At 33.9% G+C, this 25893-nt stretch overlaps 1 protein-coding gene across 6 annotated transcripts in view; it reads right to left on the bottom strand.

Annotated features, from left to right (window-relative positions):
• LOC138912397 (uncharacterized) overlaps nt 1–25295 on the bottom strand; it is a 68690-nt gene extending 43395 nt beyond the window's left edge. For 4 of the 6 annotated variants that reach the window (XM_070213175.1, XM_070213174.1, XM_070213176.1 and 1 more), the window contains exon 1: nt 24789–25295. The gene's annotated coding sequence lies outside the window, so the exon portion shown is untranslated. Of the gene's footprint in view, nt 1–22415; nt 22703–23898; nt 24606–24788 lie in introns of those variants that run through there. The other 2 variants (XR_011417925.1, XR_011417926.1) reach the window with 2 other exon arrangements.
• Nucleotides 25296–25893: the final 598 nt, after the last annotated feature.

The raw sequence follows: 25893 nt of genomic DNA, 5'->3' as shown, positions 1-25893 counted from the left end.
ACAGTTAATATACTAATGTTTTAAATCTCTTACCAAGTTAATTTAAGGACGTTATTAATTTTAAATGGAATTTTGAAAAAAGTAGACAAAAACTTTTTTGGTGCAAAATGGTACACGACTCTCACAGCTTAAATCTGGCTAGAGCCTGGCTTATAATGTTTTTCCCAAAAGTTTTGTCACTAAAAAGGACTACAAAAAAAAAAAAAAAAAATTTTTTTAGTGGAAAAGTTTTGAGAAAATTGAGTGTCTCAACTTACAGACTGTCTCAACCTACAGACCTCTCCCCTAGTATCTACAATTTCTATATCGAAAGGTCTTTGTGGAGTTTCGGTTATAGTTAGTGGGGTCTTGGTATGTTTAGTCGTTTTCGACTTTTGGCATTTAGGACATTTCTTTATGTACTCTTTTATGTCTTTGGACATATTTTTCCAGTAATAGTGTCTCTGGACCTTGGCCAAGGTTTTTGTAATGCCTGTATGACCACCTTGTATTGGATCATCATGGAATGTAGACAATATAGTTTCTTTTTCTTTATTATTTTTTATTACGGTCACCGGGTTGAGTAGCGCTACTCTCAATGATTTCAATATATTATTGCCCATAATTTTAAAATTATCAATTGAAACATGTTCAAAGATATTTTCCCACGGTGCCACTTTGAGTTGGCTGACTTTGTGAATACCGGCCTGCTTTTCAAGCCTTTGAAAGAATTGAACTAATTCAATGGTTCCATTAGTATACAAATCGCTCACATCATATCTTACTGTAATTTTCTTTCCGTGCTTAAATAAACACTACTTTACGTACTTCATCATTATTAATGACATCATATACGTTGGGCTTTGAAGCTTTCTCTATAGATTGCTTATGCAGATCTATTTGTTCTTTTCCTGCGCAGGATTTTAGTCTACTTTGGTTTCTGGTAGTGACTTTCAGAATTGTATTGTTTGTTTGTATATTTTTTAAGTCTGTTATGGTTATTCTAGAGAGCGCATCGGCTACATAGTTATCTTTGCCCTTTAGATACTCTACCGTAAAATTATATTCCTCTAATTCAAGTCTCATTCGTGTAAGTTTAGAACTGGGTTTTACCATTGAAAATAAGTAGGTAAGTGCTCTATGGTCTGTTTTGACAGTGAAGTGTCTACCATAAATATATGGTCTGAAGTGTGTTATTGCCCAATGAATAGCTGCTAATTCTTGTTCCGTAGTACTCTTGTTGCTTTCACCTTTCGAAAAGGATCTTGATGCGTATGCAACTGGAAGCTGTAGTCCATTTTTATTTTGCGTTAGAACTGCTCCACAAGCGTATTTGCTAGCATCTGTGATTATGCAAAATTCTTTGCTAAAATCTGGGTATTGCAACAGAGTAGGGTTTATTAATGCTGATTTAAGATGTTCGAAGGCGTTTTGACATTCTGTTGTCCATTCGAATTTAACATCTTTCTTACATAATCTTGTTATGTGACGGGAGTATTCAGCAAAATTCTTTATAAAGCGTCTGGAATAATTGCAAAATGCAATGAATCTTCTAGCGCTGTCCGCATCATGTGGGACTGGATAATTTCGAATGACGTCGTATTTTTTGTCGTCGGGTAAGATTCCTTTATCTGTGCATTTATGTCCTAAGAAAGTGACTTCATGCATGAAAAATGAACATTTTTCAGGATGTAACTTAAGGTTGTGTTGCCTACATTTCTTGAAAACATCAGTTAAATTCTTTTCGGAACAACCTATGACTATTAAGTCATCCATATAAAGAAATGCTTGCGAAGGTTCTAATCCAGAGAAAGCTATAGTCATCATTCTTTGGAAAGAGTTAGGCGCTATTTTTAAACCGAATGGTAATCGCGTGAAGCGATACGAACCATTGTTTGTTGAAAAGGATGTTATATCCCGTGAACTTTTTCAATCCAACCAATTCAATTTGATGAAAACCTGACATTAAGTCAAGGCATGAGAAGTATTTTGCTCTACCTAGTTGATCTAAAATATCATCGATTCTAGGGAGTGGAAATTTATCAGACAAGAGTTTTTTATTAATTTGACGATAGTCAATTACTAATCGCCATTTTTTATTTTGCGAATTTGGAAGTGACTTTTTTGGTACTAACAACAGTGGGCTATTATAAGGTGATACAGAGGGTTCCACTATTTTATCATTGATGAGTTTTTGGACTTGTTTTTGAATTTCGTCTTGTTGACTATGAGGATTTCTATAATTTTTTATATATACGGGTTCATCATCAGTTAATCTCAGCTTTTGTTTATAAAAATTATTGGTGGTGATCAATTCAGTTTCTAGTCCGAATACATCACTATACTGGGTATATAATGCTGTAAGCTGTTCATTGAATTGTGGCGGAAAGTTGGGATAATACAATTTTTTGTCTGGTTTCTAAATCCGTTTTTACTACTTCGTAGTTTGAAAGTGGTTCATGATGTATATTTATACTCTTGCAGAGGGTATTATGATTTCAGTCAGAAGTTTGCAACGCAGTGAAGGAGACGTTTCCGACCCCATAAAGTATATATATTCTTGATCAGCATCACTAGACGAGTCGATCTAGCCATGTCCGTCTGTCCGTCTGTCTGTTTCTACGCAACCTAGTCTCTCAGTTTTTGAGCTATCGGGATGAAACTTTCCCAAAAGTCTTCTTTCTATTGCAGGTAGTATATATGTCGGAACCAACCGGATCGGACAACTATATCTTATAGCTCCCATAGGAAGGATCGGAAAAGAAAACGTTAAAAAAATTCTAGCTACGGTGTTTTTTGAAATATTACCTTCTAATTTTGGGGATGTTATTTTTTAAGTATTTCTGAATTTCGAATTAAATATTTAAAAAGTCGGACTAATATATCATATAGCTGCCATAGGAACAATCGGAAAATTAATGGAAAAGTAATAGGAAATAAATTCTAGCTTCTTTGGTTTTTATTGTATTATCTTCTACTCTAGGATATGGCTCTTTTTAAATATTTCCGAATTTCAATTTTAATTTGATCAAAATCGGACGACTATATCATATAGCTGCCATAGGAACGATCGGAAAATTAATGAGATTAATGAAATTAATTGAACATTTTTGCGATTTGTTAATTAAATGATGAATGATCTGCAAGGGTATTTAAGCTTCGGCTGGCCGAAGCTAGCTTTCTTTCTTGTTTTGATATAAACTACTTGATCTGTGTTTGTGGTATTAAGTAATCTTATATATACTGTTGCTATGGTATTTGCGATATAGATACCATGCTGAATTTCTTGATTCGGAATTAAGACGCTGTCTTCTTCTGAATTTATTTCTATTTTTCGGACGACTTGGGATCTTGCTGGCAGAATTAGAGAGTTGTTGCCAGAACTGTATGTTATTCGAACATAAATCGGATATTTGAGGTTATTTGGTCTTATTATAAGCCAGTCTTCAGACGGCTTGAAGTCTAATTGACAGTTGTATCTTTTGATAAAATCGATTCCTAGTATTCCATCACATGGAACAGCGAATTGCATATTTACGATATGGAAATCATGTGGAATTATGTACTTAGAAGTTTGAATTTCAATAGAAGTTAAGCCTTTTGATTTGGTAACTTCCTTACTTATACCCTGTATGTTTATGATGTGATTATCTTGAATGTTTTGAAAATGATCGGAATTTTCCTTCATTATGGATATTTCCGCGCCTGTATCTAGTAGTAAAACTAATTCTTTTCCTGTTGCTACGTTCGTGAAGGTGACAAATGTATTTTGACTGAGATTTAAAGTGTGAATTTTGATGTTGTTTACTGTCGTGTATCTAAAGGTATTTGGGAGTTTCCCGAATTTGTTTGGGCTACCCTAATGTTGTTATTGTGGTTGTTGTTGTTACCACCATTACCGTTGTTGTTTTCCCCACGGCTGTTTCCGCCGCGGTTATTTCCACCACGGTTGTTGTATCTGTAATAATTGTTATTTTGGTTATTATTATTTCTGTTATAACCATTTTTTTGATTATATCCGTTATTTTGATCATATCCGTTATTTTGATAATATCTGGTATTGTTATAATTACCTCGATTATTACCTCTACCGCGATAATTGTTTTTATAATTATTACCGCGATAATTATTTCCACGTTGGGTGTACAATATGGAATTGGCATTGCATGTCATTTCAGTACTACATTGTATGTACTTGGTGACGGCTTCATTCATAGTTGCAAAATTGCCTGCTTCCAATATTGTTTTGAGGCGGCCATGCTCACAATTTTTGACCATTGTGGTGATGGCTTCCTTAGTGCTGAATTTGTCAGCGTGTTCAGCCGATAGGCCTTCATCAATATACGAAGCTTCTAGGAGCTTTCGTAGGTTGTCTATTTCTGTGGTTAATTTTTCTGCAGTTATACCTTTCTGGCTTGTTTTTGCCATTTTGGCTTTAATTACGTCGGATGTTTCTCCGACTATAGTATCTTGCAGTTTTTTAATTATAGCTTCTATTGTTGTTTCGTTTTGGACTCTGTATAATGTTGATCCAATTATTTTGGATTTAATGACTTCTACAGCCAAAATTTCGAATGTACCTTTCGTAAGGTTAACCAACTTCAAAGCTGTTACGAATCTCTGAAGGTGTATCCTTTGCCCATTAAACTCTGGGATGGCACTCGATATTTCTTTAATATATGCCCTTTGGGCAACTGGATCTGCCATTATGTTTTCTTTTGTTTCTACTATATTTGTATCTGAATCTGTATTTTCGTCTTCTTCTGTTTCTGACTCTTCTGCTGAAATAAATGCAGGGATTGCAGGGATATGCAGGGATATTTCGATATCTTTGCTTGTATCTGAATCTTCTTCTTCTGCTAGTGCTTTTTGTTGGTCTAATGTTAAGGGCGTATTTAAAATTGTCGGGATATATATTTTTAAATCATACTTATCCTTGAAAGTTATTAGGTTTGCCCGCAACCTTATCAATATTTTGGATAATTTTGATAAGTTTGTTTTGTTAATTATTTCCCTATTTTTATGCACTAGGGTTCTTGCCTGATTGTACGAATCTACAAGAATTTTTGCATGTTTATCTACTGTTTCTTTTTGTGTTTGCCTTTTTTGGCTTACACATTTGTAAGACTTTTCAAATGTTTCTTTTAATTCTCGGATATGGAGTATTAATTGCTCCCATTCCATATTCAATTTTTAGTCATTATTTTTTTTTTTTTTACTTTTTACTTGTGCATAATTTTTAGCACGTTAATATGTCCTAAGACTGGGTGTATGTCAATTTCGGAGAACACTTTACAGTTTCTCACGGTAGACAGTACTATTGCCTTTTGCGTTCTGCCGCAATGAACAAGTGGAGAGAATTCAAGATCGTACCTATTCATATATTCGTACTCAAAATCTGCAATTAATAGAGGCTCTGCTCTGTTCCTAATTAAAGCTAATACCCTATTCTCAAAAAATTTGACTCGTTGGTCAATGTAACTCTAAGGCACTCTGTTGTATTCATTTTGACTAATTTTTCTTTTTAATGATTTTTATTTATTTGTTTATTTAAACGGGTATTTTAATTCTCATATATATAAACGGGTATTTTATCTCTCATACATATACGATTTGTGTTTAAAATTTAATTTTGGTTTAATTAAAAAAAAAATTTGTGTTATATGTAATTATAGCAATTGTTTTGCGCTCGTTAAATTAGATTTTATCCAGATCATTAGCCTGGCTTCTGTTAATGGCTCTTTTTGATACACATTTATTGTGGAACATATAGGCCTTATATAAAATAAATGCGCTCATAAAAAAAACAATTATTGATAATAAAATATTTGTTAGTTTGAAATCGATATTTTGCAATTCAATTTTATTTATTACGTTAGCAGTGGAATCCACTGACTTAACTTCTACTAATCCCATATTGGGAATTTTATCCAATTCTTTTATTTGAAATCTTATGCCATTTATGTATGACTTTCTTTGATCAATAGGGAATGTCTTACTTATACTATTGTTAGAAATCATTAATGAGACAAAATTAAATTAATTTTTTCTTTAGTGTTGTTTTGTTAAGTTTACAATTTTCCTGCCTATGGTTTCGCATAGCTTTACGGGCTACACTTCTAATCGGGAAGAAAGTGGTTCCGCTCAATTTTACAATTTTTTCTTATACATATGGGCGGTTCTTTTACAAACCGAACACCTTTTATTGCCTCACATTTTTGATTTGCCTGAAACTTTTTTTACACGCACTATTCGGAAAATAAGTAAACACGTGTATCAGGATTTGACCGAAAAAAAATTATTTTCCTAGTTAGAATTTTTTTAAGTGTGCCAAAAATTGTCAAATTTGAAAAAGTACCCTCTCATTGAAAATCTGTATCTCCGGTTATATGAATCCAATTGACTTCATGTCTTTTGCATTAATTCCTCTAAAACCTCTCCTTTCAAAATAAAATTTCTTAAAAAAAAATTTTTTTTAATTTCTTAAAAATAAAAACAAAATAAGATTTAAAAAAATTTTTTAACTATTGCCCCCACAAAAAAAAAAATTTTTTTTTATTTTAACACTTGCGTCATATTGTTAGTTACAATCGGATTTTGTAAAAAGTTGGAGCCACTTTTAGTTTTTAAAATATCGAATTTGTTTTAGCAAGGCCTCGGCTTTTTTCTATGAAAAAACGTCGCAGCAAGTAGATCTACTCTCTCACTCTTATCGGATCCTAATGGAATTTATGTTTTTTCATTGTTTACTAGTCCTTTAACAATTGTTAATGATTAAAAGTTAAGTTTTAAGTTTTTTGACAATTTCTGAATGACAAAAAGTAAAAAGTCATTTTTTAATCAATTAAAAACTTACAACTATTTATTTAACCGTCTATTTAATAAACAATAATTTTAAATTTATTTTATTTATTATTTTTTTATATTATGTAATTTAATAAACATTTTTAAATATTTTTTTAAAAAAATTTATTTAATAAAAATAAAAAATTATAAAATTTAATTAATTTTTTTTTTAAATTTAAAAATAAATATTTAAAAATGTTTATTAAATTACATAATATAAAAAAATAATAAATAAAATAAATTTAAAATTATTGTTTATTAAATAGACGGTTAAATAAATAGTTGTAAGTTTTTAATTGATTAAAAAATGACTTTTTACTTTTTGTCATTCAGAAATTGTCAAAAAACTTAAAACTTAACTTTTAATCATTAACAATTGTTAAAGGACTAGTAAACAATGAAAAAACATAAATTCCATTAGGATCCGATAAGAGTGAGAGAGTAGATCTACTTGCTGCGACGTTTTTTCATAGAAAAAAGCCGAGGCCTTGCTAAAACAAATTCGATATTTTAAAAACTAAAAGTGGCTCCAACTTTTTACAAAAACCGATTGTAACTAACAATATGACGCAAGTGTTAAAATAAAAAAATTTTTTTTTTTTTGTGGGGGCAATAGTTAAAAAATTTTTTGAAATCTTATTTTGTTTTTATTTTTAAGAAATTAAAAAAAATTTTTTTTTAAGAAATTTTATTTTGAAAGGAGAGGTTTTAGAGGAATTAATGCAAAAGACATGAAGTCAATTGGATTCATATAACCGGAGATACAGATTTTCAATGAGAGGGTACTTTTTCAAATTTGACAATTTTTGGCACACTTAAAAAAATTCTAACTAGGAAAATAATTTTTTTTCGGTCAAATCCTGATACACGTGTTTACTTATTTTCCGAATAGTACGTGTAAAAAAAGTTTCAGGCAAATCAAAAATGTGAAATTTTTTTTTTGGCCAAATCTGTTCGGTTTGTAAAAGAACGGCCCATATATGATTTTCTATTTTAATTTATTTCATATTTAAAGTTGGCCTCGGATGTCGTCGTCCTTGTCTGCATCAGCTGGTCGTCGCCGGTTGGCTCGCTGATGCTCCTTCGCTGGCATAAGGGGCGGCCTGCCCCTCACACTTGTTGTCTCAGCTGCTGATGTCCTGGGCCTAAGGGCTCAGGCGGTACCGGTGCCGGTCATCGCACAGGCCACTTTAGGTAGTAGCCACAGTAGCCACTTTAGGCGGGCTATTCTTTTGTTAATTTTATTTTTCTGTCCTCTACGTACCATCACGCACACTCTACTCACTCAGACGGGTTTTTATTTTGTATATCCTCCTTGTATGAAATATATTCCTCCAGTGTTACTGCCATAATCCTCCCGATCCGCTTCTCCTTGTGACTCTAGTCACGGTCGCCATGTAATAGGTCCCTCCCGTAGTTTCAAATTGTTAATTTAAAAAAAGTCTTGTTTTGTATCTATTTTTTAGTTTTATTTCATTTAAGTCGGAGCAGCAATGGTGCCGCTCCAACGATCGAAGTGTCTCTGATTTTTACAATATTCTTTAAGTCTAGTTAAGGCTAAGTCTCGTAGCTGCGCTGCTCGCAGGCGGCGGCAGAGAGACGGCTATGTGCCTATATGCTTATGTATAAAGGAATGTACTTATATATGTTGCTATGCGCTCTCAAGTGGTGGCGCGAGGGGGTATGCATATGCTGTCTGTTCGCTGCAATTATGCCGACGCTAGCACTTTCTGTGTGCGGGCTAAGCCATAGCGATCGGTTCATATTTCGGGACTTGAAATATGTAAACACTGCAACAAAGTGTTACAGTGCGTACCCTTTAAGTACTTTCGGTACAGTGGGTATTCAATATATGTGCATACTACAGTAAAGCTTGCAGAGCGATTACAGCGTGGAGATCACGGAATTAATCAGTTGGATGAAGCTTGCAAGGTTCACGATATTGCCTATTCACAAAACAAGGATCTAAGCAATCGACATAAGGCAGATTCTGAATTAATTAACAAGGCTTGGGAGCGAGTAAAGGCGAAGGATAGTTCTCTTAAGGAGCGAGCAGCAGCATATTTTGTAACTAATATTATGAAAGCAAAGAAACATTTTGGAATGGGTGTTCGGAAGCGAAATAAGAAAGAACAGAAGAAGAGGAAGCGTAGGAGGATGAAAATAAAATAAATAACTATCCTCAGTTGTAAGAGAAGCGAGTCGGGAATTGGAAAAACGAAAACCCCTGGATGTGGTTAATGCAATTAAAATTGCACGTAAAGCAATACATAATTCAATCGGATCTAAGAAAAACGTTAAAGTTCCTCGAATAATTAATGTTCCCAAAGTGGGGGGTTTTTTACCACTGGTACTCATCTTAACTGCATTAAGTGCTATAGGTAGTTTAGCTTCAGGAACTTCTAGTGTTGCAAAATTAATAACAAACGCAAAAATTGCTAAGCAACAGCTAGAAGAAAATAAAAGACACAACCGAAAGATGGAAGAAGTTTCCGTGGGTGAAGGTCTATACTTAAAACACCATTAAAATGGTTACGGCTTATACCTAAAACCATACAACAGTCGTGGTGGGAGAATGAAGAAACAAAAAAACTAATTGGTCAGCTACCCAAAAGAGCATTAACAAATATAGATATAATGGAATTTGCACAAAGAAATGTACCGCATTTTAGGGGAGTGTTTATGAGAGACTCTCTCCCTAAAACACCTAAAAATAATGAGAGTGGAGTGATTAACTTGGGTGTCTCGAAATCAAGGGGTACACATTGGGTAGCTTACCACAAAAACAAAAACAGCATATTCTATTTTGATAGTTTTGGAAATTTACAACCACCAAAAGAAATTGTGAAATACTTAGGGGATAAAATCAAATATAACTATGAACAGGTACAACGTTTTGGAACATACACACCTGTGCATTAAATTCCTGCTTTCATTCAAATAAAGTAACTGATTTAATGACTTTTAAACAACAAGGGTGGAAAAATAAGGGTGGAAAAACAACAACCTGTTGCTATGGAAATCTCGGTCTGAGAACTGGTAAAAAATGAGCTCGGAAATCGTTTAATCTTTACAGTCAGAACTTTAACATTAACTTGTCAAGTCGATCAGCTTGCTTCTCACTTAAACCACCTTCTTCGAGGACAAACTTCAAACCAACAACAACACTGGGCACTGTTTTTGACTGCCGACCGCAGTGATAACTAAAATTACTTATATAGACTTTTACGGGTGAGGTCAACTTACCACAATTTTTAAACTTTACCGTTTTATATTATATAATAAATATTATTTGTGTATCATAAAATTATTAATTTGTTTTTTTTTTTATTTAATTTAACTTTATAATTAATTTTATTGCTGAAGAGTCAACAGGAAGGATGAACTATAGAACCAATAAGAAAGGAAAAGACCGAAAAACGAATTTAATGCAAGCATTTTTAATCCTTACAGATAATTTACTGAAGAGTGCAGAAGTTTTGTTTGTGTAATAAAAATGCATCTTTAATAATAGAATTATGTACAATTCAAAGAATTTAATTTTAGACTAATAACATAAACGGGTACAATTATGTGGTACTTCATGTTCATCTAGTATGATCAGAACAAGATGCATTTTGAAAATTTAAAAAAAAAAAATGTTCCCTTTGAGCACGAAAGTTGCGCTTTTGGATTTAGCCAGCACAAAATTAGCACAAAATTATGTGGTACTTAATTTTCATCTAGTATGATCAGAACTTAATGCGGGGTGTAGGCCGTTTGCCGTTCTACACCCCGCATTTTGGGTATTTAAAAAAATGTTTTTCACTCGAGCACGAAATTCGCAAATAAGGCCCGAAATTAGCACCAAATTAGCACGAAATTTTGAAAAAAAAATTAACCTGATCGGAGTAGTGCGGGGTGGGGCTCGACTGACCTTATTTCATCATCAGTTTTTCCAACTATCTGGAAGGACTCTTTTATTATTTCACTTCACAAAAAGGGTGCGAAGGCGAATGCCCAGAATTATAGTGGTATTTCTAAACTGTCGGCAATCCCAACAGCCTTTGAACGTCTCATCACATCCCATTTGCAACATTTATGTTCCTCGCTAATTCCTTGTCAGCATGGTTTCGTTAAGCGAAGATCGACTACCACCAACCTACTTGAATTGTCATCTATTGTAATTAATGGATTTAACAATAATATGCAGACCGACGTTATATATACAGATTTCAGTAAAGCCTTTGACTCCGTTAACTTCTTTTATTCAAACTAGACTTGCTTGGGTTTCCATGTAATCTTTTAACTTGCATTTCAAGTTATTTAAATGGGAGGACTCAGAGGGTTATATTTAAGAACGCTGTTTCTAAAATGATCCGCGTGACATCTGGAGTGCCCCAAAGTAGTCATCTAGGCCCTTTGCTGTTTACTTTGTTCTTGATCTTCCCTCTATCATAACAAATTCTAGCGTACTAATGTATGCTGATGATGTTAAGCTTTGTTTGACATATAATAATATAGAGTCTGGTTTCGGCTTACAATCAGATATTGATAATTTTCAAGTATGGTGTGAGTATAACCTCTTAAATTTGAACTGCCTGAAATGTAACGTAATGACCTTTCATAGGGGTACTCCTACGTTTATAAGTTATTTTCTTCAGAACTTGCCACCATATTCAGTAAATGATTTAGTCGTTTTTCTGGACCCGGAGCTTAAATTTGACTGCCACATAATGCTGACTGTCAACAAAGCTATGAGTGTTTTTGGGTTTATAAAGCGTTGGTCAAAAGAATTTGACGACCCTTATATAACCAAATTACTATTTACCTCCCTTGTCCGTCCTATATTGGAATATTGTTCTTCGGTTTGGAGCCCACAATACCAAGCGCACATTGACCGTATAGAGTCGGTACACAAAAGATTTCTTATTTTTGCTCTTCGTAGTTTGAACTGGGATCAAAACGTAAGGCTACCTTCTTACCAGAGTAGATTACTATTGCTTAATTTACCTACACTTGAAAACCGTAGAATAATGCTTGGTACTATTTTTATGCAAAATCTTATAAGAGGTGATATTGATTCTGTAGAACTGGTAAACCGTTTAACTTTTAATGTTCCCGTTAGACTAACACGAAATTATTACCCTCTTAATTTGCCTCGATGTACATCAAATTTTACTCTGCATGAGCCCTTTCGTGTTTTATGTAATAATTATAACAATCTTTATCATTTAATTTGCACTTCTACATCTATCCCTGTATTAAAAACTAAAATTTTGTCTCATTTGCTTTAATCTTAGTTCATAATCTTTATAATCTTTATATGTCCCGTCTCTATTTGTCTCATGTATTTTCCCCGCGAACTCGCATTTTTGCCCAAATTGATAAAGGGTCCCGCGCGTAACAAGCACGTGCTTGGTATCGTTGGGCCACTTGTTTGTACTGCTCGTAGTGCATCAACGTCCATCATATACATCATATATATATATAACACCCTTAATAACTTTCGAGGGAACCCCATAGGATTAAGTTTTTTAATAAGTACACAGTGGTTTACCGAGTCAAACGCTTTGGAAAAATCCATATAAATAACATCAGTTTGTTGCTTATGGAGAAAGCCACGGTTTACCAATGAGGTAAGCTAAAGCAAATTGGTGGTAGTAGATCGGCACTTGGTGAAGCCATGTTGACATGGCGAAATAAGCGACCGACATTGATGCTGCAATTGACTAGTTATTAATTTTTCGAATAATTTAGGGATAGCACTGAGCTTAGCAATCCCACGATAGTTAGCAATAACAGACCTATTAGCGTTTTTTTAACAGCGGAACAATGAAAGATTCCTTCGAAGCGTATGGAAAATTACATTGATTTATAGAAATATTAAAAAGGATTGTTAGAGGAAAGAAAATTTGCACAATTTTTTAAAATACAGAACCATATCCGCTCCTGCTGAAAAGAAGAGTTTCAAGGCGATGGAGAACATCAGCTTCGAGAATAACCGGATTAAAAATTGAGTCCAGATGTGGTAAACAACGTGGATAGTTAAAATCTTTACTACTATCAGCATTGGTATAAGTTGATTGAAAAAAAAATCAACAAATATATAAGAAATACCATTTTCATCAGAAGCAACAACAGAATTAAAAAAAACAAAGAGGGAGGAAAGTATTGAAACTTTTGTTTGGCATTCACAAATGAATAAAATAGTTTCGAATTACTTTTAATGTCACTTTTGCAGTGAGGTAGCTATTGTACCATTCCGAATTATGTTTTAAGTTGTCTGATTTGACTACCGAATATTTGGCATAGTCCGTCTGCGAGCCAGTTTGTTTAAATCGTTTAAAGAGTTGAGGAGTTAGGAGTGTTATTAAGCTCTGAAGTCTAGTTGGATTTAACCGCAATAAGGACCCCCCACCACGACGACACGGACGATCATTTCTATAAATAAAGTAGTTTTTAGACAAGATTTCACTATCATTTACAGTCGAGTTAAGCCAGGTTTCAGAGAAAGCAATAACATTTGCATCAAAAGTAGTACTATCTAGAAATAGTTTAGAGAGCTTACTTAGCAAACCTCGAATATTTTGATAGTGAATCAAGAAGTCTAGTTTTTTGAAGCCGTTGAAACATTACGCGAAGCAGCAGGGGTGCTAACTGTCGAATTGTCTTTTTTCAAGTACTCATGCACAATAGTATTTTCTGGTCAAAAACTCAAACAAATAATTTTACTAAACAGCCCATCCGGAACATGAATTTTAAAGGAAGAGTAGTCCCCTCTGAGTTTATGAATAAATTTGGTGATGACGACAGCATTGGGATCAGTAACGGAGAGTCGTGCGTCAATATGATGGCGCTCGGCTAAAATAAACTTGCGCTGCGTAGGAGGCCCAAGAATACGTGTGGGAAATCTTAACTTCAAGCTTTTGTAGGTTCTGAGATCTCAGCGTTCATACGGACGGACAGACAGACAGTCAGACGGACAGACGGGCATGGCTAGATCGACTCGGCTAGTGATCCTGATGAAGAATATCTATACTTTATAGGGTCGGAAACGCTTCCTTCTAGCTGTTACATACTTTTGCACGAATACAATATACCCTTTTACTCTACGAGTAACGGGTATATAAACGCAGTTTTTACGCAATTTTAAAATCTAGGTCTCGAATCGCTTTTCTTCTTGTTTCCACTGATTTGTGAGTTAGTTTAGAGTAAAATAAACAAAACAAACTGCAGGTTGCCCGCGGCATTTCTAAGGTATGCGTTATTTTCCAAACGTTATTTTTTTCAAGTTTTTCAACTTTGATGGAAATTACAAAAGAACTATTTAATAGTATTTTTTATATTTTACGAAAACGGTTTTTGGACTTTCTTCTTGATATTAGGAAAGTTGTAGCTGCGTCCGCGTGTGTCCGCGGTTTTAAGAGCCAAAAAAAGAAAAAAAAGGCATGGTCCAAAGTGTTGTTTTTGTGTCGATCCCCTGTAAAATAAAGACCTGTTTTCCGAAAATCCGTAAATGTGTTATTTTTTTAAACAAATTTAAGTTTTTTAAAATTTGTTTTAATGTTTTCACTGAGTTTTCACTTAGTTGGATTTTTACGAAAAAAAAACACAAAAAACATTATTTATTTTAAGAATAATAATAATAGTAAAAACTTCATCCAACTTCTGATGCAGGTCGTCTTTGTTGGTTGCTTTAGAACTAGTATTTACCTCCACCACCCAACCACCCATGGTCATACCTTAAAGTCTCGCAAGTTGATTGCTGCAAATTGCTGCGAACAAATTTTACAAGTCTTTGCTGGCAGCAAAATGGTTGCACTGGTGTTTATGCGTGCAAATTTGATTGCAGCAATCAAATTTTTGCATCGTGTGTACCTAGCTTTATCCCTTCTTAAAATTAAGATCAGCCTTCGACGTCACATGTTATGTATGCAACATCATTGGACAGTGTGATTTTGGCTACATCGATCGTAAGTGTACGAACCACTTCTTGACTCTGAGTCTCAAACTTCATAACAGAGGACCTTGCTGACAGTAGGTAGGTTACCAATTAGATATCTGCATGAATAACAAAAAATATGTATTCGAATTGACAATACTCAAAATGAGTTGAATGAGTTGGAACCAGAGCATGTAAAAAACAGTTGACTATTTCTAGCTGTCTCAAAATTACTCTCACTTTGGGACCCTTTGAGCAAATAGTCACATAGAAACTGTTTATTTCCTTTCAAAGGATTTTTGGTCTTTGCTTAACCAGCAACCGATTTCTTTGTTTCTCGATGGACAATTTCTTAGGAATTTACGTGCAGAAGATTATCGGCGGAAGTGCATGGTTCTCTTGTAATTGCATTTCAAGTTGCGTGTTTTGCTATAAAAACAAAGCAGCATTTGAAAATTATCGATGTCAGTATCGATATTATCGATACTTTTGGTATTTTTCAAACATCGATGTTTATCTGTAACATCGATGTTTTTCTGACTTTTTATTAGAGAAAAACCAACTGATTTCACTCTTTAATTTTGAGGACAAAAATAACTTTAAATACAAAATCACTTAAAGTGGCGACAAATTACCATAAAAGAACCGCGAGTTCTTGGTATTTTATTGTTCTTTGGTACCATAGATATTATAAAATATCTAAAAGAAGGCGAAAAGAGCATAGGTTATGGCATAAAATGGAAAATAAAAGAACCGCGAGCTCTTATGAAGATGAGGAACTTTGGCTTTTTTTAATACCAATAACAAGGTCTTGGTTACAGCAAAGAGTATACATTATACAGAGGGCGCATAACTCTGACTTTCTGTTCACACTGTTGTCGGCAAGGGGAAAAGGGGAATGAGCTTGTTCTATTTTTAGGTTTCGTTTATTGAGTACACAATGCATAAGTGTAAGTGGGCTTTGTGTGCATGTGTGCGAGAACGTGGCAACACAATTTGGACCAAATTTCATTTTTGGCATTTTGATAATCGAGGGCCAACAACTTTTAAAAGTCGAAAAAGGTTTTCTGCCCATAACATCCAACTCGGTCTATGGTCGTCCTGGCTAAAGCGTTGATCAGCGATGTTGATGCGTGTTCGATCCCCACAAAGTTTTTTTTTTTGTCTCGAAATATATGGGCACTTCCACCAAAAGGTCCACCAAGCCAAAAACCTTGAAACTTGAATAAAACTGATTTCCACATGATTTTGCCCCATTATTAGTTTCTAAATAGTTTGATCCTGATCTTAACTAAAAATTTGGAGTATAGTTTGATTATATTTATGACAAACGCCACCAATATACACAAAAATCCGTTTTAGGCTATTTTTGTTGTTATTTTTAGGACCTGTCTTCAGTTGTTAATTTATCCATTAGGAATGCTAATATGTGACATTGTTTTGTACTGAATGCTTCATTTACATGTTAAACTATTAAGTTAAAAGCAAAACATCCGGCAATTGAGGTATAGAGGTAAAGAAATCCACTTTACAAAACAGTCGGAAAAAATGTCCCGATCGACATGTCCCGAGCGAATGTGTTTGAAACTGCATACCAAAAAAATGCAAACAATTTTTGAGTAAAACCAAAACCATTTCATAGTGAAATGTTTGGACAACATTCCAAAAAAAAAAAACGCATTCAAATATTTCATTAGAATTCTTAAAATTCTGTTGTTGAATGAACTTCCCCGAAATTCACTTCTATTTTTGTCCCGAGCGAATACGACAGTTTTTTAACGAAAAACACAAAATAGAGCTTGGGAAGAGTGAAAAGAAAAGCCTATTATTAAAATTATAATCCATTTTTTTCCAATTTTTTTTAACTTTAAAGGTGTGCAAACGTCCCGAGAGACAATATGGAAGTGCCCATATTTCTTTTATTTTATTATTTTAGTTAATTAAGCTTTAAAGCTACAAAATAAAAAAAAATAATAAAATAATTTCCATCTTGAGACACGTTATCATATTTATATTTTTATTGTTGAATCCGGTTAGCACCAAGCCTTAAAATGTGACATTCCCCTTTTTTTTAATTACCTTGGTGATTTATAAAAAATTAAAAAGTAAAGCCAATATACTAGGGGAAATCCTACACTGATCAAGCGTACCATTTTTGTTGACGTCCTATATTTGTTGCTGCTGCTGGTAGTCTGTTCGTTAGCCAGCTCGTCAAATATAAAGATATGTATTTAAAATAGGTGCGAATTTACCCTTAGCGTAGGGTGGCGAAATTTCCCCACACAGTACTTTTTTGAAAATAATTATTTTTCTTCCGAAACTAGGCGCGAAGTTAAAAATCACTAACGCAGAAATGCACATTATAGCACACTGTATTATATAAAAAAACTGTATCTTATCCCTTTTCAATTATGGCATACAGAAAAAATTTCGTCGAGAATTAAATGTAGCTTTTGAACTATTAAAACACATTTAATATTATAGCTTAATTATCTTGACCTTCTGTGCAAAAAAAAATGCATTGGTTGTGTCATGCCGTTTTGAAGGACTAAAACCAAAAAATTATATATTTTTACGACTTATGGATTCCGAGATATTGCAGGTGACATAATTGCCCCAGTGACGAAATTGCCCCACTCTCCCCTACTCAATAGTAAACGTAGGTCGATCAAAAATCACTAATATGTAATATTTTTAATATTTTTTTAAGATCTATCTATTTACTAATAGTGTTACCCTTTATTAATCAATAGTAATTACAAAATAGAAAAACAAAAACCAAAAAAAATTTTAAAATGCTCCTAAAAGCAATACCAAAACACAAAAAAAAATAATAAATACTCTTAAGCTAGGTATACATGATTCAAAAAATCAAATTAGTTTGCAGCAATTTGCAGCAATCAACTTGCTATTAAAAAAATCTCAAGAAACCAGTAATTTATAGCCTTCGATAAGAATTGGTCGCTTTTCGAAGATCGTTTGAGCGTCCAAATCGCTCAAGGATCGAACATAAAACAACCGCGAATTCTTAAGAAGAGGATGAATTTTTTCTTCTTTATGGTATAGTATCAATTAAAGTAGGGGAAAATGACCATAGGTTAAGGCATAAAATCGAAAATGAAAGAACCGCGATTTATTGGGGAAAGGAGGAACTTTCGTTCTTCATACCAACAACAAACAAAACAAAGACCGTTTAAGCGATTTCGGCAAAGAATCAAAAAAAAAAAATCAACCGGGAATTCTTTAGAAGAGGAGGAGTTTGTTCTTCTTTAGTACCAAAAACTAGTAGGGAACAAAGGTTTGTTCTATTATTTAGTATTTCCTCATTGGATATTTAAAAAAAAAAAATTCTTAAGAAACCGTGAATATATTTGACTAAAATAGGTGTCTTTCTAGACATGTGACGCAACTCAATGATCACAAATAAATAAACCACGAGTTCTTGAGAGGAGGATCCTTAAGTCTGAAATTGCATTTTAATAATGAAAACCGGAAATTAAAATTAAACAAATTAACCGTGATTTTTTCTAATAATAATGCAAGTGTATTATGCATGTGTATAATAATAATACGTGGTATTAACAGAATTATAACATTTTTTTATACCCTTGCAGAGGGTATTATAATTTCAGTCAGATGTTTGCAACGCAGTGAAGGAGACGTTTCCGCCCACATATATATTCTTGATCAGCACCAAAAGCCGAGTCTATCTAGCCATGTCCGTCTGTCCTTCTGTCCGTCTGTCCGTTGCTATGCGAACTAGTCTCTCAGTTTTAAAGCTATCGCTATGAAACTTTCCCGAAAGTCTTCTTTCTATTGCATGTAGTACATATGTCTTAAGGCTCCCATAGGAATATTCAAACAAATATAAGAAAATTCATTGTAACTTTGTAGGAAGTAGGCGTTTTGATTTTTGACAACTTACAAACAAAATTTAAATAGACACGAATCTGGAATCCCTGGATTTGCACCGAGTGAGCATTAAACTATAGGTATTTACTTTATCTGCAAGGGTATATAAGCTTCGGCTGGGCGAAGGGAGAGAATGTTAGAATTTCATAATAAAGGTAGACAAGAAAAACACTATCACGCAGGTGAAATAATTTACGAAAAGAAACATGGGGAAAGAAATAAGCTTAATTCTAGATACAAAAAACAAGTAGTTAAGGAAAATTAATTTATGAATCATTCGCAGATTTATTTCGTACTACTAATTTAAGTTTTTATAAAAAAATAATTAATCTTGAATCGGAATTTATAAAAAATAGCCCGAATTTTCCTTGAGAAATATCCTACGAATTAAAATTTATCAAAATGCTTATCTCACAAATTATACCCAATAGATCAAAACGCGGTATTAATGAGTTAGGCACTATTGGGAAATGGATAGCAGGAACACCAGATCATGATGATTTTATAATAATACAAAATAAGATAAGATAAATAGGGGAGTGTAGGGTAAGGTGACGAACGATTCGGTTTTTGAATGTAACTTTTCTAAAAATCAATATTTTTCAAAAGTGTAAACGCAGAAAGTTGCTTACATCTACTGAGCATATCCCTGTAAAATTCGAAATTCAAAATTCCAATGCAGCTAAATCCCACAGCGTTTGGCGTGAACCCTTCTTTTTTTGCACTTTCAAAAGTTGTAGGGTAATGTGACGAACGATTTGTTCTTTAATGTAACTTCTCCAAAAATCAATATTTTTTAAAAGTGTAAAAGCAGAAAGTTACTTACATTTACTGAGCATATTTCTAAAAAAATTTGGATTCGAAATTTCAACGTAGCCAAATTCCACAGCGTTTGGTGTAAACCATCCTTTTAGCAAACAAAAAAATACATTTTTTTATATATTATTTACGGAAAAGTTATTTTCGATACGGAAAAGAAAGAAGTAATAAGATAATATCCAAACTTACAATAAAAAAAATGGTCAAAGTGCAAATTTTTTTAAAATTTAATTAAACTGACGTCACTATTAAAAACAACAATAAAACTGCAGCAGTAAATGTTATCTGGTTTTATTATATTTTTTTCACAAATAATCAACGATAACAGTTAAAATTCTTGAATAAAAAAAGTTCGTCACAATACCCTACAAAAAGTTCGTCACGATACCCTACAAGGTAGACTTGGAGCAAAATCGGTGTCACTCTCAAACGGCGCAAAAGAAAAAAACGCGAGGTACCAAAAACTGTTGATAAAGATCTCGTGTATACGTCCATATACAGGGGTGGTCAAAAGTATTTTCACAAATGTAAATGTTAACTGTACTTATATTTTGAACTAATAATATAAACTTTTGGCACCTATAGAAAGAGCACTTCAATTCCGTTTAAATGACACAAAAATGTTCTTAACCCATTAAGACCCCTTTGAAAAGTGAGCAAATTTTGCGAAAGTCAAATTTTCGACTTTTTTCCTGGGGCTTAAAACAAAAATGTTTTGATGCAAAGTTGTTCCCCAATCAAAATTAATAATAACTGCAAAAAAAAATGTTTCAAAATATTTTTCCTTGCATATTTTATGATTTTTTGAATGGAGACCTCTCAGTAAAATTTTGTATGAAAAGGAAGAAAAAGCGGCAAAAATAGCTATTTTCAAAAAATCATAAAAAATACAAGGAAAAATATTTTGAAATTTTTTTTTTGCAGTTATTATTAATTTTGATTGGGGAACAACTTTGCATCAAAACATTTTTGTTTTAAGCCCCAGGGAAAAAGTTGAAAATTTTATTTTCAAAAAAAATTGTCTAATTTGCTCACTTTTCAAAGGGTGCTTAATGGGTTAAGAAAATTTTTGTGTCATTTAAACGGAATTGAAGTGCTCTTTCCATAGGTGCCAAAATGTTTATATTATAAGTTCAAAATATGAGTACAGTTAACATTCACATTTTAGAAAATACTTTTGACTAGGGTTGTATTTGCCTGATTTTATTTTCCACTCATCTTTGCTCTGGCACTGCTGAAACACAAGTAAATTGAATGGGTTTGCTAGTTTGCGCATCACATTTTTAGCGAAAATTACCTCACGAACAAATTACGGGACTTCTTATTAATATTACTGTAAATACATTGTCGACACGATAAGAGGAGACGACTACATTTATTTGGAATTTTTGTCGTGACGTCATATGTGAGATTCGACGAGTTCGTCACATTACCCTACTCGTCAAATTACCCTACACTACCCTACAAAATAGTAATGATCAATTCGTCATTAATTCAAAAATATTTAAAGAAATAAAAACTCTATCTGAAGTATTTACAACAGCCTTTGAAAATCAAGAAATTCCACTGAAAAAATATCGTCTCCTCTTAATTACGTACGATCTTATGAATTTAATGGATACAATTACAATTGCAAAAATTGATGTATTTAATACTAAAATTCTAAGCAATGAAAACTTACAAGAAATTTATAAACATGAACAAAAGCCTGTAATTATAACTGACCTATTTGATATATCCGAATTCAAAATCGCATTACACGAGGATATTCTAATTATATACATAAAATACCCCATTATTATCGACCGTTGGGAAGTCTACAATTCAAGATCCATTTCACATAATGATGGAAAATTATTAATTGATAATCACGTCGCAAAATGCAGAAATGAGTACTATACAGGGGTGGTACTTATATTTTGAACTTATAATATAAACTTTTGGCACCTATAGAAAGAGCACTTCAATTCCGTTTAAATGACACAAAAATTTTCTTAACCCATTAAGACCCCTTTGAAAAGTGAACAAATTTTGCGAAAGTCAAATTTTCAACTTTTTTCCTGGGGCCTAAAACAAAAGTGTTTTGATGCAAAGTTCTTCCCCAATCAAAATTAATAATAACTGCAAAAAAAATTATCTAAATTTTCAAAATATTTTTCCTTGTATTTTTTATGATTATACCCGTTACTAGTAGAGTAAAAGGGTATATTAGATTCGTGCAAAAGTATGTAACAGGTAGAAGGAAGCGTTTCCGACCCTATAAACTATATATATTCTTGATCAGGATCACTAGCCGAGTCGATCTAGCCATGTCCGTCTGTCTGTCTGTCTGTATGAACGCTGAGATCTCGGAAACTATAAACTTTTAATATTTTAATATTTTGGAAAAGTAAAAATGCAGTTTTATTGTGTTTGTCAATACCTATCGAAATGTAGAAGAAATTTTTTAAATCGGACCATTCGTTAAAAAGTTATGCGTGATCAAAGTTTTCTATCTCTATCTCCATCTCCCTTGCACTCCCTTTACCTGAGTAACGGGTATCTGATAGTCGGGGCACCCGACTATAACGTTCTGTCTTGTTTTAAATGGAATTTTGAATAAAGTAGACAAAAACTTTTTTGGTGAAAAATGGTACACGACTCTCACAGCTTAAATCTGGCTAGAGCCTGGCTCATAATGTTTCCCCAAAAGTTTTGTCACTAAAAAGGACTACAAAAAAAATCAATTTTTTTAGTGGATATGTTTTGAGAAAATTGAGTGTCTCAACTTACAGACCGTCCCAACCTACAGACCTCTCCCCTATGTCAAATGATTCCGAGCTCTCATTCGATAATATTAACATACTAAATCCTTTTATTCAAATTAAACAAACTCAAATATCAATTTTCATGCTTATAATCAAATACAGAAAGTTTTTAATATTCAAGCCACGGCAATCCAATATAGAAATACAAGAGGAAAATAATAGTCCGAAGTCCGAAGTCCGCTAAGATAAACACCAATTTTCGGCAGAAATTCAGTTTCAAATGTAATTGTTTAATTTCATCATCCTATTATTCCGACTCTCTTGAGTCATTCTCTTAATCAGTTTTTCTGAGATTAATCTCTTAAGCCGAGCTTTCATTATTGATGATTGAACTTGAGTCCAGGCAGTCCGTTTTTATGAATCGAATCGAGAAGTTTAAAAAGTATAAAGCAGTGAGCAGTGAAATAAGTTCGACCTATGAAAAAAATTTGATTAGTGAATGAGTGAAATTAAAAAATAAAACAAATTTTTTTAATAAACTCACTAAGGAGAAAGTTAATTGGCGCCCAAAGTGGGGCCGCGCGTTTAAAAATTCTAAAGCAAGGCTTTAAAACGAAATCCTGATAACATTTTAAAGTAAAAAAAGAATTTGTGCGGCCAACAAACCCAGATACAACCAACGAAATAAAAAAGTTTGTGCTAATAAAATAAGGAGGAAACTAGTAAATACAATATTCAACTTAATTAAAAATATAACCAACGAAATAAAAAAATTAGTGTTGAACTAAAAAATAAAAAGGTGGAAATTAATAAAAGAAATAATCACCGTTAATTCAAAATTACTCCCATTAAAAATAGTGATCAAAACATAATTCACTTCTCCGGACAATCAAAAATAAAAAAAAAAACAACATCAAAAATTAAACATTTAAAAACAACAAAACAAAACATCATCAACCAAAAAGGAAAAAATTATTGGCTGAAGGGCAATCCCTTGCTACAAGAAGACCGAAAATTGAAAAAAACATTTTAAAGGAAGGCACAGATTGAGAGACGACCCCAACCAGGATCATCAATTGAAAAGAAGACCCCATCAGGAGGAAGAATATAATAAGGACGCTTCGTGAGCGATAATAGTTATACCCGTTAAAAGGGTATCCGTAAAAGGGTATATTGTATTCGTGCAAAAGTATGTAACAGCTAGAGGGAAGCGGTTCCGACCCCATAAAGTAAATATATTCTTGATCAGGGTCACTAGCCGAGTCGATCTAGCCATGTCCGTCTGTCCGTTTGTCCGTCCGTATGAACGCTGAGATCTCGGAAACTACAAAAGCTAGAAGGTTAAGATTTTCCACACATATTCTTGGGCCTCCTACGCAGCGCAATTTTATTTTAATTTTCTAACGCCCACAAAAATTATATATCTATCTCCCTCGCACTCCCTTTAGCTGAGTTACGATTATTAGTTGGGACACCAACCCGAGTACAGCGTTCGCATTCCCTTTAACTGAGTGACGGGTATTAGATAGTCGTGACACCAACCCGACTATAGCGTTCTCTCTTGTTTTTATTAAGTGGTAAATTTGTCAATTTTCAAGAAGCATAACTTTTACAAAAAAATCTGATTTGAAGAAGGATTACATATTTGCAATAGTGAATCTATTACGTGACAATTGGTGTGGGTCGCAACAAAGTCGAACGAGTTACAACAGACTAGCGAGATTTGCTTGCCAAAATACAATCCGGACATTGCGGGGGTGGATGCCACGCAGTGGTGCGCTACGGCTGACATAATTTTGCGAGCAAGTCCATTAAGTGACAGCGCTCTTATATTACGGTAGAGTAAAGCTTTGGAAGGCCCAGCGGCCCAGTGGTTATCACAAATATGCTACCCAGGAATAAATTGGCAACAGATCCGGCAATTATTTGAGCCGCGATACGAGACATCAGAGACATCAGCTGCCGTGATTTTGAATCTTCTTAATAGTAGTCCAAGCATCGGTGAAAGCTTGCCTGTTTTTGCGAGCCGCGTATTTTGCGTAATTTGAGTTCTGAACAAATGTGTGTACAAACACACAAAGCTTGTAAACAATCAACATTAAGCGGAGCTGCCAGTATTTTCAGCGCAGAAGGAGCGCCCTGTTACATCAAACTGGAAACCGGACTCCAAGCGTGCTAAAACTGTGGAACACAAATGCTATCAGTGTGGAAAACCAGGTCGTAAAAAGCAAGACTGTAGATCTGAAATGGGATCCCAGGTTTCGGCGACTGGAAAGGAGTGGCGTTCAGGACAGCCTCGTCATGGAGGGGAAAATGTAACTTGCTACAGATGTCAGGAGGGACACATTGCCACTAATTGTCCAAAAAAACGCACAGTACTGGATTGGGAGTAAGATTAGAAAAAAGAGTGGAGTAAGCTGGTCAATGGTTAGAGATGTCTAATTACATTTGTATTGGGGGCTAAGTGCTAATGATTTAGGAAAGCGTTTCTAAAAAGTTAGTTGGTTGATTCATAGCGTTATATCTTCAAAGGGAATAGGTAAAGCCCATACATACAGTACCTGAAGGAAGTTCGGGGCGATTCGGATCCAGGCGTTTGTGATCATGCTGATGCAGGCGTGAGTCCAACTAGAACCGATTCGACAACCGCTAATATTGACCAAACGGCGGCTGCAACTTCTTTGGCTGTACCAACCGTTGCCCCTGTGAAGGCTCTGGTGGGTACTGCCCGGAGTCCACCCACTGAAAGATCTCCTGCACCTGTTACTCTGGCGGCCTTGGCTCCCAAAAAATGTATTTTTGTGTCGAGACTCTTGGCTTCTGCAACCGAGAATGATGTAAGACATCATATTGACACACGACTCTCCGTTACTGATCCCAATGCTGTCGTCATCACCAAATTTATTTATAAACTCAGAGGGGACTACTCTTCCTTTAAAATTCATGTTCCGGATGGGCTGTTTAGTAAAATTATTTGTTTGAGTTTTTGACCAGAAAATACTATTGTGCATGAGTACTTGAAAAAAGACAATTCGACAGTTAGAACCCCTGCTGCTTCGCGTAATGTTTCAACGGCTTCAAAAGACTAGACTTCTTGATTCACTATCAAAATGTTCGAGGTTTGCTAAGTAAGCTCTCTAAACTATTTCTAGATAGTACTACTTTTGATGCAAATGTTATTGCTTTCTCTGAAACCTGGCTTAACTCGACTGTAAATGATAGTGAAATCTTGTCTAAAAACTACTTTATTTATAGAAATGATCGTCCGTGTCGTCGTGGTGGGGGGTCCTTATTGCGGTTAAATCCAACTAGACTTCAGAGCTTAATAACACTCCTAACTCCTCAACTCTTTAAACGATTTAAACAAACTGGCTCGCAGACGGACTATGCCAAATATTCGGTAGTCAAATCAGACAACTTAAAACATAATTCGGAATGGTACAATAGCTACCTCACTGCAAAAGTGACATTAAAAGTAATTCGAAACTATTTTATTCATTTGTGAATGCCAAACAAAAGTTTCAATACTTTCCTCCCTCTTTGTTTTTTTTAATTCTGTTGTTGCTTCTGATGAAAATGGTATTTCTTATATATTTGTTGATTTTTTTTTCAATCAACTTATACCAATGCTGATAGTAGTAAAGATTTTAACTATCCACGTTGTTT

Source organism: Drosophila takahashii, chromosome 2R (genome assembly GCF_030179915.1).
Source record: "Drosophila takahashii strain IR98-3 E-12201 chromosome 2R, DtakHiC1v2, whole genome shotgun sequence".
Taxonomy (NCBI): Eukaryota; Metazoa; Arthropoda; class Insecta; order Diptera; family Drosophilidae; genus Drosophila; species Drosophila takahashii.
The sequence above is the reverse complement of the archived record's forward strand: the minus strand, read 5'-3'. Positions and strand labels throughout refer to the sequence as shown.